This window comes from Stegodyphus dumicola, chromosome 10 (assembly GCF_044657685.1).
Source record: "Stegodyphus dumicola isolate Sdum_Otavi_A_Nest chromosome 10, ASM4465768v1".
In the NCBI taxonomy this organism is placed as follows: domain Eukaryota; kingdom Metazoa; phylum Arthropoda; class Arachnida; order Araneae; family Eresidae; genus Stegodyphus; species Stegodyphus dumicola.
Genome location: NC_140777.1, coordinates 179,369,313 through 179,396,043, shown reverse-complemented (window position 1 = coordinate 179,396,043; position 26,731 = coordinate 179,369,313). Strand labels below are relative to the sequence as shown.

At 34.4% G+C, this 26,731-nt stretch overlaps 1 protein-coding gene across 3 annotated transcripts in view; it reads right to left on the bottom strand.

The window, feature by feature from the left end:
* The window catches only part of LOC118187325 (ets DNA-binding protein pokkuri-like), a 132,410-nt gene that overhangs the window by 85,239 nt on the left and 20,440 nt on the right, over positions 1-26,731 (bottom strand). Inside the window, exon 1 of one of the 3 annotated variants that reach the window (XM_035357556.2) lies at positions 17,480-17,860. The exons of the other annotated variants lie outside the window; for them this stretch is intronic. The gene's annotated coding sequence lies outside the window, so the exon portion shown is untranslated. Of the gene's footprint in view, positions 1-17,479; positions 17,861-26,731 lie in introns of those variants that run through there. 3 annotated transcript variants of the gene reach the window in all.

The window sequence follows — 26,731 nt, the reverse complement described above, 5'->3', positions numbered from 1 at the left end:
CTCTAGCTTTGAAATGTGACTTTTTTGCAGTTTAATTTTTGAAATATAAATGAAATTTGAAATAGAAACCAAGCTATTTCACGTTTCTTTATTAATCGTTAATTTAATTTCTTAAATTATATAACACATGTAATAACTTAATCGATTTAAACTCTCCACCACAGGTTCTTAATCACAGACTACCACTGTAACTTAACTCTCCAACACAGGCTTATCGTCACAACGGCAAACAAAATTCCATATAGCTTCATTTCTGGCAGTTGCTATTCTGGTCATGTTACTTTTTGAGCAGATAATGCCCATTGGTGCAGGTAATGCCCACACATGTACAAATACGAAGTTAATCTAAAAAGTAATGCTTTCTAATATTTTTATCTCAGCTTAATTTTATTTCAGACAGATTTTGCTTATATTTCTTTTGTGTGATCTGTTCTTCAAAACAGTTGCGATTTACTTGGAAGATTTCCTATTCGTTGCAGAGCACTACTTTTATACAGCCGTTGAATGCCTTGAAGAAACTCTTTCGCCCTGCAATCCAAGCAAGACTCTTTCAATTTAGGGAATAATTTTAAATCCGAGTATTTTATAGTTGATGATCTGAACCTTCCAGCTCGTACTTGGAGACTTGTGTCAATTTTCTGCGAGTGTCCTTCAAAATAAATTCCCCATCCCTAAGCAAGTCAGCTTCTGTGTAGCTTGGGATGGGGTCAAGTCAGCTTCTATCCCATCTTCTAAGCAAGTCAGGTAATTTTTATGCAATCCTTCACAGTTTTCGCAACCACTCACAGTAATATGCTACAATGAACACTTTTTCAATAAGACTGTATCTTTCGCAATAGTACCTTGGTAATCCTAGGCAAAGATCATAATTTATTTCACCAACGGTATGAGCAGTATACTAATTACTTAAAAATTCTGGCAGATTTTGCCGGATGTCGTCATGAGTAATACGGAAGATTCAGACACCATTGAAATTTCAATCATATACAAATGAGCATCAGTAATGTTAGTCAATTCTACAGTTTTAGGTTAAAATGGTTAACGATTTCTTAAGTTAGATTTCAAAAGATTCGAATGATGAAAACGGCTCTACGGTTCGATGTTTGGAATTCAAAATCTTTCTGAAGATTCCAGAAGATCTCAGCATGTTGGTTCTCGCATTAATTGTGTGGGAAAATAAAATTAATTTTTATGCAAAAGCCTAATAAAGTTAATAGTTTATTAGTCAAAAGGGGTAATTTTCCCTGAAGGACTACTAATTTCGTTTTGGCATTTTGCGTCGAAAACTTTAAAAGGCTGTATCACTTTCCAAATCGTTGCACCATATATTATCGCCCTGTCTCATATTTAAAGAAATTAATTAATGAAGAATCTGCATGAATGTATGTATGTATGTTTCTCGCACTGTGATAAAACAACGCTACCTAGAGCCATCAAAATTTGAATAACGTAATCTTCCATAGAATATGGGCATGTGGAAGCCCTAATTTGAATTTGAAATTTGTTTTATTACCGATTTCAAATTTTGTAACACTTCAACGAATTTTTGATTAAAAAACTAAACGATTTCAAAGCGAGCAATGGCAACACTGTACGAAGGAAAAAAAAATTATCTGCAGCACACGTGATTGTGTATCGGAAATTCTAAAGATATGCTCATTTTAAAATTAATTTGCGATATGGCTGTTGAACTGAATTTTATAGTTTGAGTACGTAGAACATGATATTTAATAAATAAAGGTAACATACAAAACGTTAAAAAAACGCCCGTTTGGACGTAATTTAAAATCCGAAACCTTTCAGATTTTTTTTTTTTTTTTAATAATTTTTCTCTCTCGAATAACAGTTTTTCTGCGATGTGATTTGACCTGCATCATTTAAATTATTTTTCCTAAAAGAGCGTTTATAAGTTTAAAAAATATTCGATTTTTTTTAAAATATTGATTTATAATTTCCTCAAATAAAAATTTTTACATAATTATGGATCAATGCATATGCTTTCGATTTCACTTTACTGCTACTAAAACCAAGCAACAACAATTATTATATAAATGGGGGGATAATAGGAAATCATTCGAAAATATTAGGCTATCCGGGAAGTTCCGCTGTTTCGTGATGACAAATGCAAATAAAGCAGTGATGAAAACATAAGGAAATTTCATTGAACCATATTTTGTTCTGTGACATTTTGTCATCTTTCGGGCAGCTGGAAAATTCCCTTTTTAAAAAAGTTGTTAGGTTTTTATTTGCAAAGAATTTATCGAGGTGCTGTTCGATACTCTTCAATGAAGTGAACTCCACACCCTTCAGAGAATTTTTAATTGGCCTAAAGAGATCGAAATCCAACAGGGAAAGATCTAACGAATATGAGAGGTGACAAACAACACCTCAACTATACTGAATAAGTTTTTGTCTGACATTTATCTAAATGTGAGATCAAGCATTATCATGTTGCATGAGAGTACCTCGAATATTGGTCAGTTCTGAGCGCTTTGCTTCAATTTCTGTTTTCAAAACTAACTTTTCGGAAACAGAATTTTTCCTTAGGAGCAACAACTCTTAGGTTTCATTTCCTTTACAGTCCCAACACACAGAAAACATTGTTTTTTGGGGGAATGCAAACCACTCTCGATGGTACTACAACATGGTACTTCACTTCGCGGCAAGCCAAAAATACATAAAAACTCCAAACACCTTCATTAAAAATGGTAAAATACAGAAAAACGTAAAACACCGAATATAGATAAAAACAGTTGGAAAAAAAAAAAAAACACTTTTACAATTACAATTAGAGTTTCTATACAAAGAAAAGAAATTCGGCCAACGGGCAAAAAGATAACATTTTTTATGCACAAAAATTTAAAGCTAACTTTTGGTCCTATTGGGCAAAAAGACACTAAAATTGGTGCAAAAACTGACTTCATTCACTATTCTACTAAAAGTTTCAAATGTAAACAAATGGCGGTCTCGTTAGTCCCAGTTCCACTTTTAAACTGTTGATAATTCTACAACTATTTCATGCGGATTAAGTAAAGGTATAAACACCTTAACCGGGAACGTAACAACAACATAATTCAACCATTTTTAAAACAAAAAATGCGTAATTTAGCAAAATATAAGAATAAAAGAAACCTCTTACTGAGCTGGGTAATAGATTAGGTATATGCACATATTTATATATAAGTTTGGTGCTAGCAACTAAAAAGTTTATATGTTTGGTGCCGCTTGCAACCAAAAAGAGAGGTGCTCAACTATATGTTATAGCAGTTCCGTGTACAAAATTTCAACATCGTGAGGCTACTCATTTTTGAGTTATGTCAGATACATACGTAGAGATATCACGAAAAAAAATCTTTTCTGAATCCATTTTACAGTCCATTTTGGAAAAGAAAAGTTCTTTATTCTGCCCGTACGATTAGATGTCACGAAAAATGTCGTTCCAATGGCTTCGAGAGCGGTCAATATGGATATTTTCGCTGAAATATGATACTTGAAATTTTTCGCGATTGCAATACTTCCTTTTCTTCGTATAAGGAAGTAAAAAAGGGTGAAAAGTCAAAATAATTGTAACTTACATATTCTAATATAGATTGAGCTCCTGATGGATATAGTAAGTAATGGTTTAAAAGAAAATATCTGGCGGTCTTTCGGTTCTTATTGTAATGAAGTTTGACTGTACTGCATTAAAATGTTGTTTATAGACAAGGGTTTTACCGCACTAGTAAAAAAAATACCTGAAGGTCTAAAAGAAATAAAAATATAATTCCTTTAAACATAAACCTAGCTAAAATATTGTTTTTACATTAATTATATTCTGTACTTCTTATTTCTTCAACCATCTTTCACCAAAATGCAAAATAACTTGAGTCCATATGGCGAATGAGTTTGTACCGCGTAATCCGAAAGTTGCGCACATCAAACTTTCAAAAACTGTGGAAATTTCAAAATGGATATTTATGGCAAATTGTTCCAAAGGATGACACCCCTATTCTCTTATAGTAATAAATCGCTTGAAATTTTAGTTTTAGATGCTACAGAGAACGAAATCTGAATGAATTTTAAGTTGTGGAGACATTAGGTTTTTTGGAAGCAGGTAAGATGAAAAATATGCAACGCCTTCGCAGGGAATCGAACCAGGGACCTCTGGAATACCGGCCCACAGTGCAGACCACCACACCACGAAGGAACACGAAGAAGGTGGGAGAAATACCTTATAAAGTGACTAACATTTATTCCTTTCAGAGAAAATTCTTGATACCAGTAATTTGAAAACTAAAAGTACAAATAGACAAGTAGAATGATAAACGGTATTATCAGTTTAATGAAACTTGTATTCTACTTAAATCTCATAGAATTGTGATTGCAAAAATCTTAAGAACCCGCCGAAACTGTTTTCCTCGGGCACATCCTTCAAACCCTTCCTTTTAAAATAATGCAAGTTGATAAGTTATAACTATAAAACTGTATTAAAGGAATTTCAATTCCTTATTTCGAAATCACGAAAAAGGCACATTTTTAGAAACTGAAGTCTTTTTTCAAGAGAAAATGTGCAATATAAAGAAAAAAGTTTTAAATGCAATATATAATGTAAAACATTACATTATTTGTTTTAGAGGCTTTTTAATTTTGTCTCATTAATACCTGAGTCGTGAATTTTAAAAGCAGATTAAAATTTTAGAAGAAAAAGTTAATCATTCTTTAGAGCTGAGAGTAGTTTCATACCTACGTATTTTTTGATTAAAGCAGAACTATTGTTTCTTCGGAAAGTAATTTCGCTTTTTTCCAACAGAGGGCTTAAAAGTACTTTTTCACAGAAACTTTACACCTAAGCCGCATAATCATTATATATTCTAACAGCTGATATATCTAGGTTTGCTAGTGAAAATGTTCAGTTGATTCTAAGCAGTACTTTTTGGTTGGTGCCCCTTTTTCGGCATATTTTACTTTTTTACTATCGAAGAGTTAAAAATGTTGTTCAAGCAATCAATATATATATATATCCGATGTATATGTAGAAGATGTATTGACAGAACGCCAGTTCCAAATCTGATTTACAAAATTTCCGCCCGGCAATTTAGACTTTGAAGATGCACCACGTTGTGGAAGGCCAGTTAAAGCTGAGGAAGACATAATAAAGGCATTAACTGATGAAAACTGGCGATTGACAACTCTTGAGACCGCTGAGAGTTTAAATTTATCGAACTCGGTCTTTCATCATTATTAGAAATGGCTAGGTTTAATCTCAGAGCTCGACATATGTGCTTCTCACGTTCTCACGGAAAGAAATTTCTGCCGTCGCATTGACGTTTGTGATTTGCTTCTCAAACATCAAGCAAACGACCCATTTTTGAAACGTATCATCACTGGGGACAAGAAATGGTTTGTTTGCAACAATGTTGAAAGCAAAAGATCATGGGGCAAAAAAGATGAAATGGCTCAAAGCACTTCGAAAGCCGCTATTCATAAAAAAAGATGATGCTACCTGTTCGGTGGGATTTCAAAGGAATAGTTTCTTTTAGCTTCTACCGGACAACACAACAATCAATTCTGAAGTGTACTGTCATCAGTTGGACAATCTGAATGAATCACTTAAACAGAAGCGGCCAGAATTGATCAACAGAAAAAGTGTAGTGTTCCACCAACATAATGCGAGACCTCGTCTATGTCTGGTTACTCGCCAAAAGATTGCTCGGTTGGGATATACTGCCAAAATCACCCTATTTTTCAGATCTGGAACCTTCTGGTTATTATTTATTCCGGTCTCTATAATATTTTCAGACGTTCAAATGGGGAGGTCAAAAATCACTTGAATCAGTTCTTTGCCGGCAAAGAAAAAAATAATTTATAAGCGTGGAATCATGCTACTGCCAGAAAGATGGCAAAAGGTATTGGACCAGAATGAACAATATATTATTTTACAAAATATTTATTTACTATAAGAAAACCTCTCGAACAACCCAATATTTTTTGGAATTTAGTTGAGAGAAGTACATTGAAATACACCGCCATAATTATTAAATATTCTCCTCCACGATATTATTAAATTTTCTTTTTAATTTCAGTTAACTAGGTGTTTTTACTATACAATTATTTCGCTTTTTAGCTCTATCTTTCCGAAATATATAAATGAATTCATTAGAATAGAAAATAAGCAGCGCGTTAGAACTGTAACAAATGGTTGACTGATTTGTACTTACTTTCTGCTGCTAGAGTGACTATGTTTGGTATAATAATACACTGGTGTGCAAAAATTAAGGACGAAGTCGAAAAATTAGCATATCAGCTGAACGAAGAGGCAGAGCGGACAGAAAGACCAATCAGGAGATTAAGTAAGGTGATGTACGGTAACACATGCGCAGATATGCAGGTAGACGTAATGGGGGAGTGTCTGAGTAGTATAAAGCATGTTGTCGGTGTAAGATCAGTATTTCTGGCAAAGAGATTGCACGACGTATAGCAGTTAAAATCACACCGAGTTGCTGCCTCAGCGAGAAATGGCGAATAATCAATCTGTTAGACGACATCTGGATGCTTTTACCCGAGGTCGAATCATTGTTAATTGTAAGTTGGAGGAAGGCCGCAGTGTGACAAGTGTGGCTTCAGAGTTCGGAATTGCTCACAGCATCGTTTAACGACTTTGGAGACAATTTCAAACTACAGGAACAGCTATCCGGGGGTTTAGTAGTGGTCGTCCACGAGGAACCACACCCGCAGATGACCGGTATATTGCCTTACAGGCCAGAAGAAACAGGCGGCAGACAGCGGGAGAAATCGCTAGACACACGACACAGGCGACTGGACGACCAATATCGCGTTTTACCGTGGCCAGAAGACTGCACGGTGGTGGTCTGTTTGCACGACGCCCTGTACGGTGTGTACCTCTAACGCCTGCCCATCGGAGAAGGCGTTCTCTGTGGTGCCGGGAACACCGGAATTGGAGAGACAATGAATGGGGACGAGTACTCTTTACAGATGAGAGCAGATTCAGTCTGAGTAGCGATTCTCATCGCATACTCATCTGGAGAGAGCGGGGAAGCCTCAATCATCCCTCGAACATCATTGAAAGGGACAGGTATGGAGGTGGCGGTGTTCTCGTTTGGGGAGGCATCATGCTTGGTAGTTGTACAGACCTTCACATCTTCGACGCAGGTTCAGTCAACGGGACCCGTTATTGTAACGAGATTCTTCTTCCATATGTGCGTCTTTTTAGAGGCGCTATGGGTCCACAGTTCCTTTTCATGGACGACAATGCACCATGTCATCGCACAGTAGCTGCCGAACAGCTCTTAGAGAGTGAGGATATTGAACGTATGGATTGGCCGGCACGATCTCCGGATCTCAATCCCATCGAGCATGTATGGGATTTTCTAGGCAGACGCTTAGCAGCTCGTACCTTACCACCAGTAACGATTCCGGAGCTTCGATTGGCGCTGCAAGACGAATGGGCAGCAATGCCTCAACAACTCATTGATACCCTCATTCTCAGCATGGGCAGACGCTGTAAAACCTGCCTAGCAGTCAGGGGAGATCATATCCCCTATTAAAGACCGGATGTTTCTTGCTGGACACCCATCACAGGGATGTTTCGGCCTTCAGTCGCATTGCGCTCCATGCTACTTTTTCAATAAAGCTTCTTTTTATCCCTCTGATTTCTCTTTTAGTAAGTGTTGCTTACATTACTCATGTCCTTACGTATTGGGGATCTTACGGTATTAAATGTGTTGATTTGGAAAGCTTTTGTACAAAGTTATATTGAAAAAACCGTCTCGTCCTTAATTTTTGCACACCAGTGTAGTATATGACTTAATATACTAAGTACACAAAGTTTAACCAATGCATTGTGTATATGTATTACATAGTATACTATATGTATTAAATAGTATACGATATAATATACTATTTAACCAACTCTCGTATTGGTTTCAAAGAGTGTATCATATTTTCAACCAACTCTTGTATTGGTTGCAAAGAGTGCGCTTTCTAACCAACTTTTTGTGAATTAAGTTTTCTTATTTATTTGATTATGTAAAAACACAGAAAACCTATCTGCCTGAGATGGAAAACTTTCAAATGAAAACTGACTCAAATCATGTTGCACATTGAAAAAATCATAGAAACACTCGCTCAGTCATCCCTTCGTCGAGATCTGAACACAGGTCAAACTATCAGTATTCACTAGTCGTATTCATTCGGTTGTTGATGGGCTTGTGAATTAAGATTCAGATGTTCAGAGAAGCATTAGCAAATGAGGTTTAGATATCGTTTAAACCTCTTAATTGTGAATTGATTTCGTGACACTTATTTAAGAATCCCTCCAGCACAAAGAAGTATGTTAAGCTTTGTAAATGTTTTCATCTATTTGTTCGCATCAGGGTCATTCAAAGCAGAGAAGAGAAGCCTTGAGACATTACTGACTTCCTCTACACCACATTCTCATTCTCAGTAAAAACATTTCTCGTATTTTTTCGGTTCTTGCCTTTCGGGCAGCTTGAATGACTCTTCAAGCCTTCTGGACACAGAGCTAAGCCTTCAACTCCAACTCCATAGACCTGCGTGGCATTACAAATACTTGTGTCATCATCAACCAGCTTGCTGCAAAATGCCAGTTCGTGCAGCAAACGGGTCAAATTTAGAATCAAGAATTTAGCTACCGTTAAAACCCCGCATAACCCATTTTGCTTAATCGCAATTCACGGAAACCGATCTCCATATCCAACTGTTTTATGAGTTTTTAACCTTCAATAGTCAAAAGCAAATACATATTTGATAACGTAAACAAATTATCTCAGCATACGTATACAATAAAAAAGGGGGGGTTGGAGGCTTCGAAATTTCCGTCGGGAGATCATCCTTAAATAACAATGTGCATGGATAGATTAGTTCAGTGGAAATTTGCGCAATGCTGGAGGATTTCTATGGCAATGAATAAATTACCTAAAACGTAAACATCAAACATTTTCATACGTGACTGAAAATTCCAAAGGCAATTCTGCAAGAAATTTTGTTAGAGGGCTACCACTGATGTTGATACTCATAGAGATTTCTGGCATCGGCACTTATTAAATGAGATTTTACAAATTATTTTTAACCTCATATATTTTACAGATTGCTTTTTTCCCCTTAATTCTCACGCATTTAAGCTTTAGTAATATCGACGCGTACGATTGATCGTCTAACAGAGATTAATTAATAATTTTAAAATGGTAAGTGTAATAAAAAATTAATGTTTTTAGGCGTCGGTAATGGCATTTGCATGTGTGTAATGAAAGTCTTATATGTGATTTAAATGAGTGTAAAATGCTTAATAATAAATGAAATTTATGAAGTTTTATTCAAAGTGAATTAAAAATACTATCGCAAGTGGATTGTACAAAAATGAGACGTTTTCACTTTTTGAGACTTTTTTTTTATGTGAAAAACAACCTGAGTACGGTTGTTCAAAAGAATATTATCCGAAACAGCTCAACTCTGGAAGTTCGGATACCCCAAATTCTACAGTAGCTTTAATTTTCTGCTAATGTACTGAATAAAATTAAAATTTCCGCTCAGAACAAAATTCGTCGTAGACTTTTACTGAGAAGGATTAAATGTTGTAAAGCAAAGAAAAACAGGTTTCGTGAGGTTACTGACTTCGTGTTACAAACTGATATTTAGTGAGTTCAAGTATAGTATTTTTACTAACATTTTAGTTCATTCAAATGAAATGGCAAACACTTGATTCTTACTTCCTGTTAGCTGATGTCCACAAGATGGTAAATACTCAGAGTCTTACTTCCTGGCATCTAATCTCCATATATTTCTAAAACTTTGGATATCAGTTAAAAACAAATAAAATCTTTTTGGCCTAACATGTGATTGACGCCTATATTATTGTGACATTTTGGCTGAAAAACAGAAGAAAGAAAACTCTTTTTCCCCCCCCCACAAAATGTCACCTAGAATTCTTGACAACCAGGTGGTTGAATTAATCTAACGTTAAATGAGCGTATGGCAGAACAATGAACATTATTTCCGCTTATTCGCTATATCGTTTAAACCATTCTGCTGTATCGTTCAAACGTATTTTCAATAAATAGTTCAAGCCATTTTCGATAAAATTAATTTTTATTATTCAACAACGATGTCATATCATTCAAAAATAATGAAAAAAACAGCGTGTTTTTCTGATTAAAGATATTAGGAAAAAATTAAGGTTAGAGAACGTATTTCAAGCATGCTACTTTTCTTACACAAAATTGAATTGCTTAAGAATTTAACAATTTTTCATGATGAAAGAGAGCATAGAACAACACAACTTACTATGTATCATGCTTACACAAAAGAATTCTTAAGTATCTACATAAAGGTAATTAAAAACCGAATAAGCAAGTTAATAATTCCGAGATCAGTTTCTTCCCAATGGCATAAACAAACCAAAAAAAATCATATCCTGAACCTGATGTAACAGAATTAAATCAGATTTCTTTTCTGAAGTAGAATTAAATTATAATCTCCAGCACTTATTCCATCCTCTCCAGCGACGTCAGTATTACCATAATCAGAATCATGTTTACTTATGTCAAAATATATTTGTCTAAAATTTGCAGCATTCTGATGTACAACTTCAGATACGTGTTAATCTTTAATTTTTTTCCGCCTGCCTGTTTTTGAGCTTGCAGTGGCTAAACGGCTGAACAGTGATAGTTTGGCAAGGCTTCAAACCTAGCGAATGAGAATCAACAAGCGCCCGAACAGTAAAGTCCCTTAACATGGGTAGTTTGACCCAGGCCAGGATTCCTACCAACAGGCTCCCTGCTTCTGAGTTTTCGTGGTTTAACATGTGTGTAACGCAAATACAAATCAGTGTCCTTTAAAAAACTCCTCATGAAGATATCCCTTGTCATAGACGATAGCTCTCGCGTGTTTTGCCACAGTTTAAATTATCCAATATTGTAGGCTTCCCCAAGTTTCTCTCTTCCTTCCCCCTCCTCTTTCTATACATGCATAAATATATATATATACACACACACCTCATACAAGGGGGAAAATACATATATATATTCCATAAAGAAGAGGAGTGCATTGCTGTCATTAATCAATAGAAGGTTGAACTTGCAATTATATCTCGTCATATTTATTTTAAAATAAAATTAAAAAATCTGATGTGTACACCACATGACTTCCTTGTACGGAATATTAAATTATACGCATTTTCTTCATTTCATTTAAACTTATTGGATTGAATTAAATCTACTTCGCCGACAGGGCATAAACCACAATAGAATAAATGCGTTCTTTAAAATGCACTCTAGTATTTGTTTACCATAGCGACACTCTGGCACTAGATTCACTTAACAGTATTATATTTCGTTCATATTATAACTCATAATGCACAAAATTTATATCATTTAAAGAATAGAATTATCTAATCGTTTCCACGTGTTCTATTCAAATACTATAATAATGCTAGAATGATGTATAAAAGAAATTAAGCAAACAAAACAAAAAAAAAAAAAAACAAAAAAAAAAGAAACAGTTTTTCACTGACGATTGAGTATTTATCATTCAGTTAATTCAGTTCTCACTTCCCGACAAGGCAAAAATACATAAAAACTCAAAATATCTATATTCAAAATTACGAAGTAAATCTTAAACACTTATATCCTCAAAAAAATTCCAGAAAGGATTAAGCATGATTCAATTTGCAATAATAAATAAAGGCGTTATCTTTGTTGTTGCGAAGACAAGTTTCTCTAGATTGGCAACAAATCCACTATTCTGCTGTTTCAAATGTAAACAAGCTATGGCCGCCATAAAAAAAAAGGCTTAGCGGCACTTAAACAACTTTAAAATTGTTGATAATTCTAAAAATATTGCATACAGATTTACTAAAGGCATAAAAACCTTAACCGGAAGATAAAAACCACATAATTCAATCATTTTTAAAGCAAAAATTGTACAATTTACAAACATATAAGAGTAAAGAAACTGAGATCACTGAACCGGGTAACAGAGTGGATATATATATAAATATATTTATATACGTTTGGAGCGGCCGATTGCAACCAAAATACGAGGTGCACATCTACATGTTATAGCAGTCCTATATACAAAATTTCAACGTTCTGAGGCTACTCGTTTTTGAGTTATGCAAGATACGTACGTACGTACAGACGCCACGAAAAATTCTCTTCAGAATTATTTTAAAGCATTTTTATAATTTTTTTGGAGGAAACGAGTCTTTTATTCTGTTCTTACGTACAGATATCACGCAAAAACATCGTTAAATTGCATTCGATAGCGGTCAAAATGGATATTTTCGTTGAAATATGCTGCCTGAAACTTTTCGCAATTACAATACTTCCTTTTTACTTCGTACAAGGAAGTAAAAACTACTAAGTTACTTTACATTCGAATGTATTTCCAGATTCCATAAAATATACAGATATATCCAATAATATACCTAGAAGAATTTTTTCATGGAAGCAGTGGTGTTTTTAAGCTATAGGGTATCTATTTATTTTATTTTATTTATTTATTTTTATTTATTTATTTATTTATTTTTTTAGCGAAGGTTCTATTTGTTTGAATTAAAAGAGAAATCGCTATATTTCTGTAAGCAATTTCTACAATGAAACGGTGCCACATTATTGTCCAGTATAGTATTACACTGCATTAGTATTATTAGTCCATACGAATTATTATAATTATACTATTTTTGTATTATTATCATCCTCATTAACAATATCCCCACTGTATATGTTTCTCAAGAATTAACGTTAAGGATAAATCCGTCTTAATATCGTTCTCAAGAACGTATCTCGTACGTAAGCTGGAGACTTGTGAAACAAATTTACGATTTGACATTAATGATAAGTTTTTGTTATAATTTTTAATAGCGCTGCATTTTGTTTATATCAAATAATTTGTATTTTCCTGATTCCTGAAGTGTTTATAAATCTACGTTGCCGTATTCTGCGAACTGATCTGCGGTTATACTTTCACTCGTTGTCCTAAGAGATTTCATGCAGACTTGTTACAGAGAAATCACAATCTTGGATTGGATTATTTAATTACAGTCACAGTTAATTACATTATTCAAGTCCACGAGATCTGCCTCCTTAGGGGAAGGGTGTGTTTGTCTATACTGCAGTTTCTGGCGCATAAACACGGTTATCTGCTCCAAACTAATGGTTAATGAGAAACAGTTAAAGTCGACAAAGGCCAGGAACCAATAATCCAAGAAGCAATAGAGAACCAAGAAAAAAATGGTAATCTCTATAAAGCAGCTTAAGGGGAGGTAAGCCTTCCCGGAGAAATTTGAAAGGGAAACTTGCTGAAAATCCAGTTACATATGAAAAATCCGATACTTTAAATCATATAAATAGATAAAAATTCAGTTAAACAAGCCTTTTTTAATCCGAAGGCCATTTATAAATAAAAATATAAAGTGGATTATTAAAATTTAAGTTTGTAAAAAAGTCAGAGCTACCAGCTGAAATTTATGAAAATAATTCTGGTATTAAAATTTCAAATAAAAATGAATTAAATAATAAATTATAATTATTTAATTATTTAAAACTTTTTTTCATTAATCTTAAATTATTTTTTTTCCATTAATACATATCTCGGTCCGAGGTCCGAGACAGACACACTGCATAAAATTGTCTAACGGTTGAAGTTTTGAAATTCACAATAAAAATTTTCTCTCATGAATTCAAAGAAATGCATATATCGTTATACCAGTTTAAGTTATTAAAAAAACACTTTTTGCTTTTTAAAGTATACCTACATCAGTTTGCTATTACTTGATGACTGATGTAATAGAATCTTTCAATGAAACTTTTTGAAACTGAAAACTAGACTTACGCTTAAAAATCCCTACCGATATATCCATTGCACTATTCCCATTTTAAGCTTGCTTATGCATTTGAATTCATTAAAATTATTATAGCCATTATAACTTCTATACGTGTAAATTTTGTAATATAAGAAAATAAATTTGGGGTTTTTCATTTCTTGTTTTTCAAGTCTGTCAAGAAATTCAATGAACGTATTTTGGATGAAAAAGTACATTTCAATAAAAGCGAGGTTTAGAGTGTTTAACCAGAATTTGTTCTGATTTGTTCATTTAAATAAAGTCACCTAAAGACTAGCTGAAGACGAATTAAATGGACCTTGTCTAAAACAATTTATGCTTTTCACTTCCTTGTACGAAGTAAAAAGGAAATATTGTAATCGCGAAAAGTTTCAGGCAGCATATTTCAACGAAAATATCCATTTTGACCGCTATCGAATGCAATTTAACGATGTTTTTGCGTGATATCTGTACGTAAGGACAGAATAAAACACTCTTTTCCTTCAAAAAAATTGTAAAATTGCTTTACAATTAATTCTGAAGAGAATTTTTCGTGGCGTCTGTACGAACGTGTGTACGTACGTGCGTACGTACGTATCTCGCATAACTCAAAAACGAGTAGCCTCAGAACGTTGAAATTTTGTATACAGGACTGCTAAAACATGTAGATGTACACCTCGTATTTCGGTTGCAATCGGTCGCACCAAACGTATATAAATACATTTATATATATATCCGCTCTGTCACCCGGCTCAGTGATCTCAGTTTCTTTACCCTTATATGTTTGTAAATTGTACATTTTTTGCTTTAAAAATGATTGTATTATGTTGTTTTTATCTTCCGGATAAGGTTTTTATGCCTTTAGTAAATCTGTATGCAATATTTTTAGAATTATCAACAATTTTAAAGTTGTCTAAGTATATTTTGAGTTTTTATGTATTTTTGCCTTCTCGCGAAATGAGAACTGAATTAATTGAATGAGAAATACTCAATGAAAAACTGTTTCTTTTTTGTTTTGTTTGCTTAATTTCTTTTACACATCATTCTAGCTTTATTATAGTATTTGAATAGAACATGTGGCAACGATTAGATAATTCTGTTCTTTAAATGATATAAATTTTGTGCATTATGAGTTATAATATGAACGAAATATATAAGTTAACTGTTATATCAGTATTGGATTATATAACAGTTAACTTAGTTTCCGTTATATAATTATTAGATAAGTTAACTGTTATATAATTATTAATACTGTTAAGTGAATCTAGCGCCGGAGTGTCGCTATGGTAAACAAATACTAGAGTGAATTTTAAAGAATGCATTTATTCTATTTTGGTTTATGCGCTGTCGGCGAAGTAGATTTAATTCAATCCAATAAGATTAAATGAAATGCAAGAAAAAATGCGTATAATTTAATATTCCAATACAAGGAAGTCATGTGGTGTACACATCAGATTTTTTATTGTGGTACAACGGAAAGATAACTACCACAAATCATACGAATTAACTTAGGTTAAAACAACAAGCCGAACAAACGATTATTTTAGAACTCAAACGACAAACAATAAGTCAGCTTTGGCAGCCGAGGAAGATGGTTCAGTAATTAAACCATCGAAACTAGTCCTGGAAAATTTGCCAATATAATGCTGATTTTTGGTGTTTGACTTGTAAAGAGATCATACAAATTAAGTTAAATTTTCTGCAAGAGCTACAAAAAGCAGAAGAAAATGCGTTTGATGAAAACCATGTTACCGTATTTTAGAAGCGGCTTTTATTGGTAAGAATACATAATTGAAGTGTATATAATTTGGAATACATAATCATTGTTAAATCATCTATTAAAAATAAATTTCTAATTCATAAAAGTAGATTAAGGACTTCTGCCTATCGAAATAATAGAGTATAAATAAACATTGTTCTTCCTGTTTTAAAGTGCTTTTTATCTTGTTTTGATTGCTGATTTAATTTACATAACGAAATGAATTTTTCTTCAAATAAAACTACTTAAAATGCAAGTAAATTATTGACAGTATTGCTCTATTAATTATAATGTGGATTATTCCTTTTAAGTCTATTTTTTTTTAATTGCTGTGGGATTAATTGCTGTGGGATTGTCATTTTGAGCTAACTGTGGATGACGTCTCTCGTCTTATCCTAGTTTTGGGTGGAATTCATTGTACAGGCACTTTCCAACGCTTAGAAAATTCTCCAAAGGCATTTGCTATTTTTAAAGTAAGCATTAATATTGTGCAAAAATAATATTAAAAAAAATAAAAACTAACATTCGGATGAGCAGTACGTTTTCAGATCTCGTTCTGTGTTAAGGTACATGACAATTTTTTAAAATTCCAGAACTTAAAACGCATCTATAGTACAGGCACTTTCCAACGCTTATAAAACTCTCTAAAGGCACTTGGTATATTGCGCAAAAGAAAATATTTAAAAAAAATAAATAAAAACTAACATCCGGATGAGCAGTACGTTTTAAGTTTTCCTTCTATGTAGGTGACAATTTTTTAAAATTGCAGAATTAAAAAAAAAAAAAAAAAAAAAAACGCATCTATTGTACAGGCACTTTCCAACGCTTATAAAACTCTCCAAAGGCACTTAAAATTTTTAATGTAGACATTAATATTGTGCAAAAATAATATTACAAAAATAAAATCTAAAATTCGGATAAGCAGTACGTTTTAAGGTTTCGTTCTATGTTAAGGTACACAATTTTTTAAAATTCCAGAACTTAAAACGCATCTATAGTACAGGCATACAGGTACTTTCCAACGCTTATAAAATAAGACACTCTTAAAAGACACTTGGTGTATCGCGCGGGAAAAAAAAAAAAAAAAAAAAAAAAAAAAAACTAACATCCGGATGAGCTGTACGTTTTAAGGTTCCGTTCTATGTTAAGGTACATGACAATTTTTTAAAATTCCAGAACTTAAAACGCATCGCGTTTTGCACAAATTTTAAATTCGGGTTTAACGTTTAATTAGTTATTTTTAAATTAGAACAATGGAGAAAGTTTCAGTATCTTGGCACTTCCGAAAACTTTTCTTTGAATAGGAAAATCTAAAAATAAAAAAATTGTTCTTTTCAAAATAATGATGCTAACCTTTCCTTTATAAAAATTGACTGATACTTTTTTTAAAAAAATTCAAGTTATGCGCGAAGAGTTTTCTAACATCTATGTATTCAACAGTTGTTTGTTTTTATTTTTAAGACTGAAAACTACAACCTATATTTCAATGCTTTCGAACTAAGCGAATCTGTTTGTTCAAGTCGTTAATTTAGGAGGCAAGAAAAATGTGCTCATAAAAAGAGAAACAGAAAATAATAATAATAATAATAAAAAAAAAAAAAAAATTGTAAAAAAAAAATCTTTTATTATAAAAAAAAAGTTATATAATAAAAGAATATTTTGCTTTTAATTAAGTCATCATTTCCTATATTCTCACCGGGAAAAAAAATGAAGCTTAGTAAGTAATAACAACTCAGACTATATTTCCAATATGAAATACGGAAACTGCTGACGGCGCTATAAACAACTCAACAAAGCCATTAAAATCTTATTTAAGGCAAAAGTTAACGCTAAATAAAATCATATTATTGATCCATTGCGTTAAATATTAAATTAACACTTACCTGTACATTTCCAAATTAGCATAAGCTCTTCGCGTTTGGAGTACAGAATATGAAAATCCGTTATTTTATGAAAATATCCAACACCATCAGAATGTGATTATGCAAACGCCCTTAACCGCCAACCGCAAAAAAAGACACTTTGAGAGAATGGACAAACAAATTTCTACTTATTTCTCTTCTTTTTATTATTATTATTGTTTGATCTTCACAAGGCGTTCTGTGTTGCCGTGGCGGAGATAAAGAAGTGTGTGAAAGTGAGCACAGGAAGTTCAGCCGGAATGAGGAAGCGGCTCGGAGGAAATGGCGATGAGTAAGCACGTGGGTTGTAGAGGAAGTGAATATAGAGGTCTCTTCTCTTGATGGCCCTAATACTCTTCCAACAGCTAAGACACAGAAAGGGAAAGAACGAAGGGCAGGGAATCGCAACAGCTTTCACTTGCTGTCTTCGTTAACGAGCTGGGATCCAGAAACATTAATCGAAAACTCTTTGAAAGAGAATGCGTGCGCATATCATCTGCCTCAGGCATGTGAAAATGTGTCGCGAAACAGTGTCAGGGGTACCGGTGTTTTGTTCTTTTGAGAACAAGCTAACAAAGACGGTATTACATTTCCTATATACATGTAGTTTCATTTCGTGAGAGTGGCATATATTTCTCACACCCTCGGAAGAGTTTTCGATGCCTCAATAAAATTTCCTACACGTGAACCTTAGAAAGATCAGCTTATCTTGATTTCTAGGAACGATATTCAATTCTCAATACCGTTGTTTACAATAGTTTTTAAAACTTGGGCTTTATGAGAAACAAGAAGTGTCTTATAAGTAAACATTTCTCCCGCCTTCTTAGCATGCCTTCGTGGTGTAGTGGTCAGCATGCTCGACGCGCATTCGAGAGGTCTGTGGTTCGAGTACAGGAGAGGGCATTGCTCATTTTTCATGTCTCCTACTCTCTGTCAAAAAATACCTAATGCCTCTACAGTGGCGCCCTAACTAAGAGGTGGTGAATGATGATTCTTCACCACCAGGATTTGGCGATTGAATCCCCTAAAACCCCAGTCGCCCTTTAAAAGGGGTAGTATATGGGGTATTTCTCCCGCCTTCTTAGCATGCCTTCGTGGTGTAGTGGTCTGCACGCTCCACGTATATTCGAGAGGCAGTATGATATGACATGCGGCACCGTCCTGTTGGGTGTGTGTGTGTGTGTGATTATGGCAAAGCCTCGACGGCTATCTGCCTAAGGGGAAGGATGCCTTCGTGGAGGATTTTCTAAGGGAAACTGGCTCGTATACACGTTACACATGGGGCAAACCACGAAACCGTCCATGCAGCCAGCCCGTTCGCGTGATTCGAATCTCGGACCGAACTACCAGTGTTCAGCGACTTTACCACTCTGCCGCTGGTAGGCCCCGTCTTGTTGGAACGACATGCCCTCCAGATTTGACCAAAAAAAAAAAAAATTATCATCCATCGGTGTCGCTTACCAGTCACCGTAAATGTATGTCCTTCCTCACTTTGGGGGAAAAAAAAAAAAAAAAAAATGGTCCGGTGATGTCACTATGCCATAAACCACATCACATAGGAGAACTTTTGCGAACTGCAAGGGTTTCTCGTGCATCGCTTATGGGTTGTTTTTACTGTTAAAACAATTTTGTTCGTTAACATTGTAGGGTTTCCCTTAGTTTGACTAGCCAATTATTTTAATTTTATCTTTTCTGAATTCTTTTAATTCCCCTCGTTATTCCTGGAAAGGATAAATTTACTTAATTTATCCTCTCCAGGATGCAAATTAAGTACATGAACGATAGCATTTAAATAGGGGAAATAAGAAGGTTAAACACAGCGTGATTTCGCTGGTGAAGCGCACGTTTGCTATTTTGTCCTCCAGCTATAATCTTATTCTGCGTTTACGAATACTGGCCGTTTATTAAGTACCAGAAAGCCCGGCGGTCATACTAAATGACCGTTGTTCTAGATATTATAAATTGATGATTATAAATTGATTATAAATAGATGATTGCTAATGCAAACAAATGTTCACGTTCCCCCAGACACGCTCAATTTGCGTTCAGCTGAAAATTCAGTTTAAAATACAATGTCGGAATAAAATCGGGCAAAATTTTAAACTCTTTACGCGAAAGGATATTTAGCATAGAAGTTTGGGTAAACCTACCTGATGAGATGTAATACGCACAACTCGTTAGTTGGTTTTGTCTCCTTTAATTTCTCAACGTTTGCAAGTTTCTAGGTAATTCATATGTAAATATAGTTAAATGCATAATAAGCAACTATTTTATGAATTTAAAATATTTAAATGTTCTTAAATACCAGATAATTTAATTAAAACAATGATATCTGAATGTATAGTATCAGTGTATATTTGAATTTGAATGCCGTGGTAACTTCACCCCATTGGCTAGTACAGTTACGCAAGCAACCAATAAACTATCGACGACAAACAGACACTTAAGCCGCATATAATAAAGTACGCAAGCAACTAATAAACTATCGGAGACAAACAGACACTTAAGCCGCGTATAATAAAGATATTGCCAGTGTAGGTTGTTGAGTCAGCCTGTTAGCTTTAATTAAACTGTGTAGTCTAGTAGGTAAACGTTAAGTTAGGGAAAGCCTTTAGGATAGAAGAGTGAAAATATTTTTTCCTTACTATATTTACTATATGCAATTTGGTTTTTACATTTTTTTCATACGATTTTGATGTAACACAAAAGAGGAAAAATTTAAGAAATGCTTTAAAAAGTAAACCGTTTTAACTTTACGAAATCGAAGTCTTATGTGAGCTATTTTACGGGTATCATTTTCATACAAATAAATGGACATGTATAAATTTTCCCGTCAATAAAATACTCCTTATTTAATTGGACTGCTGTAATTCAGAGTCACCCAGGCGCTTTACATAATGAACACTGAAAGGTTAATAAAGAACATTATAGAGATACATTAGGTTATTTCGAAGCAAGAGACATGAAAAATGAGCAATGCCCTCGCCGGGACTCGAACCACGGACTTCTCGAATACGCGCCGAGCGTGCTGACCATTACACCACGAAGGCATGCTAAGAAGGCGGGAGAAATACCTTATAACATTATTTTGAGCAAAAAAATTCGAGACAGTATGGCTTGTAATCGTTTGAAACCCATATTAGACTGAAGACTAGGATATGCACAACCATCTGATAGAATATGCACTTGATCTTGCCTCACATTTTCTTAAAACTAACATTGTATTTATACTTTTTGGGATCTTAGTAAATTTTCTGTAGGTACCTACCTTCCCTACTATATAACAATTTTAAAAATTTTAAAGATGTAATGTTAATAAGATAAAGGTCCACAGAATTAAATATTCTGCTCCAGAATGTTAGTTTCGCTTTATTACGAAAATAACATTCTAGAGGATACATAAAATACTTAAATTATGTATTTTGTGTATTTTAGTACCTAAAACGTTACTAAAATACTAAAGAGAAACTATAACATTCTGCAGCAAAATATATAATACTGAAGAACTTTGTCAAAATGAATCCCAAATTAATATTAACTTTCATGGATAAATCTAATTTTTGATCACTGAATGATAATGTAAAAGCAATGAAATGTCTTAATATGGCTTTTCTTCTGATATTTTTTTGCTCCATATTACTTCGGTTAGTTTATCTGTGCTGACGTAAAGTCAACCACAAATATCTTGTTTATTACGAAATAGTTAGTTTCGCGAGAAAAACTGACTTTTGTAAATGGGAGGGGGACATCAGAAATTAGTTTTCTTAATGTAATAATCTGAACTGATAAATTTTCTATAGGGACATAATACTAATGTTAAGAGAATAAGTAAATAACAAAAAGCACTGAATTTCGGGTGGAATAATCGATTCAAGTCGGAAGGATCTGCCAAAAGAATCAGTTATGTTTCTGACAACTTTATTTTTTGCAGGCACAGCTGTTAAGTAAGCAAATTATTGTAAATAATATCTGAGAAGGAAATTCTGAAGTAAAAAACAAGTGCCACTTATGTTTTTCATCCACGTCAAAACTACCAAGCATGTTCTGAATTTTAAGCTTTGCAATAAAAAGCATTGTTGGTGCAAACTTACACAATTCCCTGATTACTATTCAATTATCAGTTATCTAGATGGCTGCGGCTGCAGCAGCCAAAGCTCATCTTTCAGCAATTACATTAAGGCTGAAATTTCCGTTTCGGAGTCGCGCATAATCGCAATTCAGCCTGTTTGTAAAACAGCACGCTTTCCTTCCTTACCACATTTTCTTTCTTCTTTCCTCGAAAGATCTAGCAAACAAGGCTTAATGAAATCGTTTTAAGAGAAACTTCCTCCCACCAAGGACAAACAGAACAACTTCCTGAACATTTCAAAATATGAACACCTCGCACATTAATACGTGTTTCTTTGATACAAAGGTTTTTTTGGAGATTGAAGCTCAACTCGTTTTGACGTGCGAAACCTTAATCTGACATATTCATAGTAGACGCAGAGGAAGTAAGCGAAATAAATTTACATTAAATAGGATCACAAATTTTGTAAGCTGGCCATGTTATTTATTTTAGTCATTCAAGGTAACGTTCATTATTCATAGCCATTTCGTTAGAAAATTGCAGAATTCGGTGTCGTGAATATAAATGTCTAAAATTGAGAAATACTTACCGGTTCCTATTTTCTATTTATATAACCCAAAAGGAGTAATATTTCTAGTTCATGGTAAAAAAGAAAAACCACTGGAAAAATATGAATTCGTTTTCATAAATACGTGAATTTTCAAAAATACAAGTTCATCTTCCTGGCTTATTCTCATTTAAAATTTTTAGTTAAAGGGATTTTACGCGTGCAGCAAATGGATAAAAGAAAAGCTTAAAAATGATCAGAAATTTGCTAGATGAATTTCTTTGTATGATAAATCAGTATGCTGTTAAAAAGAATTAAAATTTTCCCATACCTACACACATAAGATTTATCTTCGTAGGATGGAAGTTTTTCCGAAAATTTTTTTAAGGAAAAGTAGTTTGTATTCACGTTTTGCAGGATAAAAATCATAGAAATATCATTCAGGCAATCTGTTTAGTCGGCGAGAGACGCCTCATGCCATAAACTTTCAGTACTCTCTTCCTTTTGCTACCAGTGAGTTGTTACCAGTCTCACTTGCTTGACAATAGTCAGCACAAGCCCACGACAGTCACCGTGGCAAGGAGTCAAATGCTCCTGTCGTTTCGAGGGACAGCAACCCGAGAGGACAACTCCTAAGGTTTCCTCCTCTATTTTCGTACCACAAACCTCTCGAGAGGGCTTTCGGTTCGCCGCATATTTAGAGTGCCCCCTGCCGCACAGATGCTACGCATTTACAGACAACCATACCAAGTCGGCGATTCGACACAGTTACTAACCAATATCCCCGTTGGGCGGCCATCAATGTTAAAGAAAAAATTTTTAATTTTATAACTTGGCTGAGAAAAGCAAGTATTATATACAGGCGTGTGAAAAGTCTTCTTTTACACCCATAGTAAAAGAAAATACACTGCAACCTCCTTAAGACTGCATTTACCATTCCAGACTATTTGCCTGCCTTCTTTTGAGGCGGTCGTCTTAGAGAACCGATTATCAGTGACGTTATAAGGTATTTCTCCCGCCTTCTTAGAATGCCTTCGAGGTGTGGTGGTCTGCACGATAGGCGCGCATTCCAGAAGTCAGTTGTTCGATTCTCGGCGAGGGCGTTGCTCATTTTTTCATCTTTCCTGCTTCCAAAATGTACCTAATGTCTCTACAAGGTTAATATCTTTTTTTTCATTACCTTTCCAGAAATACTGATCATCTTGAGAGGTAATCATCTTACGGAAAAGTTCGTCATGAAACGTTTTGTTGTATTTCATCGTGACACTTAGCAAATTAAGTTATTGCTAGCGTTCATGCTACATGCTCAGATCTTTTTGCAAATTAACTTGAGATGGTATATAAATACATTATTTCATTCTTATATAAAACTCTAATAAAATGATTATAAAGTAACCATTATGAACTTCGTGCATACTTAATTCCGAGACCTACTAGACAGGTGCATTTAGTAGCTGAACTAATAATAAAGTCTCGGATATTTTATACTTTACTGCGAAGGTTCTACTTATTTGATATGGTACGTCATTTACAGTCCTCTTTCTAACTGAGGGCATATCCTGGCCAAATAAGAAGCTTTATATCCTTCCAAAGGTTTCTCTTCTGTCAAGAAGCACCATTAAAAATAGCCGAACTAAGCTCGAGTTTAGCACCTGAACCCTATAATAACCTTTCAAAGGGTTCCGGACCGCAGTTCTCAAGCTTTTTTACCTTCATATGTCTTGCAAAATCATCACTAATACTCTAAAATACTCTGCCTTTATAAGAAAGCTTGTATGCCTAAAGTAATACGATTTTATTACATATTTTGTACTACTAAGAAACGAACATTACATGATAATTCAAGGATTAAAAATATAATAAATAATAAATACAGAAAAATTAAAAACAATCTAACTCAGCCCAGAAAGCTAAGTATCGTTAAACCACCTTAGCCTTCCCAACAAGAAAACAGCGATGGAAAGTTTGAGAGCGAAGGTTCTGCTAATTAAGGGGAAACGCGAAAGAACCTAAAGCAAGCTCTATTTAAAGCAAGGGAAACCTTCGTGGAGATCTTTCTAAAAAAAAAGTGGCTCGTATTTATGTTACACGTGGCGATATCTACATTTTTATTTGCACTTCAATCATTTGTTTTTATTTAGCTAGAGTTAACAAGTTGGCAACTTTTAATTTATTGCCAGTATCGCTTGTTGTCAACGAATATTTAGAGATTTATTACATGCCCCAACTAACATAAATGCAGGTAGAAGAGTGGCCAGCACCGCTGTGGCACTATGGGATTGAGATATTTCTACTACCAGTGTTCAGCGAGTTTACCGCTCGGCCGCTGGTGAGCCGTATTAGTGTTTAAACTTGTGCTTTACCGAATGAAACCGCGTCCGGTATTCTTAAAGGTCGGAGAGCTGTTATATTTGATTATCTTCCAGATTTCATTGTTATTTACAGAATAGCCTCCATTGGCATTAATAGACCAATCTTGCAGAAGCAATGATTAACGTTTTGGTGTAACAATAATACTGTTGCTTAGGCTGTAAATACGTTTGCAGTTATGTTCATTTCACAGGGGGAGGTTTCAATAACAGATTGAACAATTAATTTAGTACTTGATTATATAACTTGATAAACATTACTTGGGTTATTGAACATAATTATTATACATATCATACAGATAACTCACATCATGATACATTTTACATCTTGGGTTCTATAGGTTCACTGTTTATCAGTTTTTAAATTCGTTAAGCTCTGTGATTGAAACCGCTTATTTATTGAGGTACATAAGTTCTATTCTTGTTGTTTTGATAGGAGACGTCTCATTTCTCTGTAGTATCGGGAGAAGTTTGGCGAATTTCTGTTGAGTCAACTTTATCTATAATTTTCTTTATCTTATAGTCAAAGTTGCGTTGTGCAATTAGAAGATGTTTGAAAGCTGGAGCGGTTAATGACCGATGGCGTAGGTGAAGGTCTTGGATTAGTTGACAGCTGGAGTCATATAGTGATCGGCATCTCCATGATGCCTCTTTTCATGAAATATTCAGGGAACGGTCCGTGTCTTGTTAAGTACTGAATGAAGTGGGATTGGTCACTTAAGGTTATTGTGGTGATTTGGGGGTAAAAGGTGTAGACTATGTGTCCTGTAATAGCAGTTTTCTATTCCTGCTGCCAGATATCGTGTATTGCTTTATTAATGATATTTCGAAAATGAGATTTTGACAATTTGACTGATAAGGGCGCTGTTTCTTGGTACTGTTGCTATATATATCCGGCTGGTTGTTTAGAGGATTACAGAGGTGCATGGGAGGGAGGCCGTAGGGGCGAAGCACTCATAGAGGGCTTTTCAAGGGAGTAAGATTATTTAGATTATTGCAGTACTTGAAGGCCATGTATTCCTAAGGAGATGAATTTAGTCGTGTAGAAACTGCTGATGGAAACTAGCTCGTATTTGCCTTATACATAGCAGAAACGACGAAAACCTTCCACCTAGCCACACCCTCTGCCACTGGTTAAGTCTGCTTTCTAAGGGAAGTGGTTCATATTCACGTCACTCATGAATCAATACATAATAACCTCTTGCAACCAGCCCATTCCCCAGGAACATTTTACAAATGCAGCAAAAGAGACAGGCAGAATTTTAGGAAGCGTAAAATCCGTATGCCACACTTGAACATGAACGTCATTCTCCTGAGGTAAAGGTTTTTTGCGCCACAAGCAATTGTAACAACTTCTCGGACCTTTCTTCTGTTTAGAGTCTTGACCTTTAACCTTTGGAAGGTTCATATATCTCGACCGGGATGTCTGAGTAATTTTTGCCTTATTAGAAAGAAGCGAATCTTATTGCATTTTGCAGTGTGCCATTTCTTTCGATGAGTAATAACCTCAAGCAGCATCTCTTGGACAGCTGAACTGACCGCCAACTGATTTGAACTGATTTGAAGATGTGCCAATGATATTCTGGCCGCCCAGATCATCCCATCTTGTGATGTTTTCCTTTGCGAATGAATGGACGATAAGATATCCTTACTCGCCCTTCCACAGTGCTTAAAAACAAAAGCAGCGAATAAGTAATGCGGTCAAATCAGTTGATCTGGCTCTATCGGCAAGTGTGTGAAAACTGAACTATGGTTTGAATGTCTGTCATGTCACAAAGGATGGCAACATGAAACACGCATGAATGTGAATACAGACTTGAACAGTTAATTGTTCATATTATATCTGTGTTTGTTTTACATTATATCTTGCATTTATCATTATAGCAGCTGCAGTTTTGTTTCCTTTTTGTACCATTTATTTTGAATTATCATCTATTTTGCAGTTTCAACTACTATTCTGTTGTCAAGCATCAGAAACATAAGTAATAAAATATTCAGGTAGTAAATGCAGATTACATTCAATGATTTTAGGTTTGTCTGCAAACAGAATATTGATGTTTAACAAGAGAAATATCTTTGGAGAAATAATATTAGTTTTAGGCATGCCATTTCATGACAAGAAACATTGCACTAGTTTCTAGTATTCAGAACAATCATGTGATACTAGGGCATTCTGTATTCTATCGAGTTAATAGATTGTTTTCTAATTCCTACTCATTCTAAACGTTTAAAACAAAATCCAAAGTGTT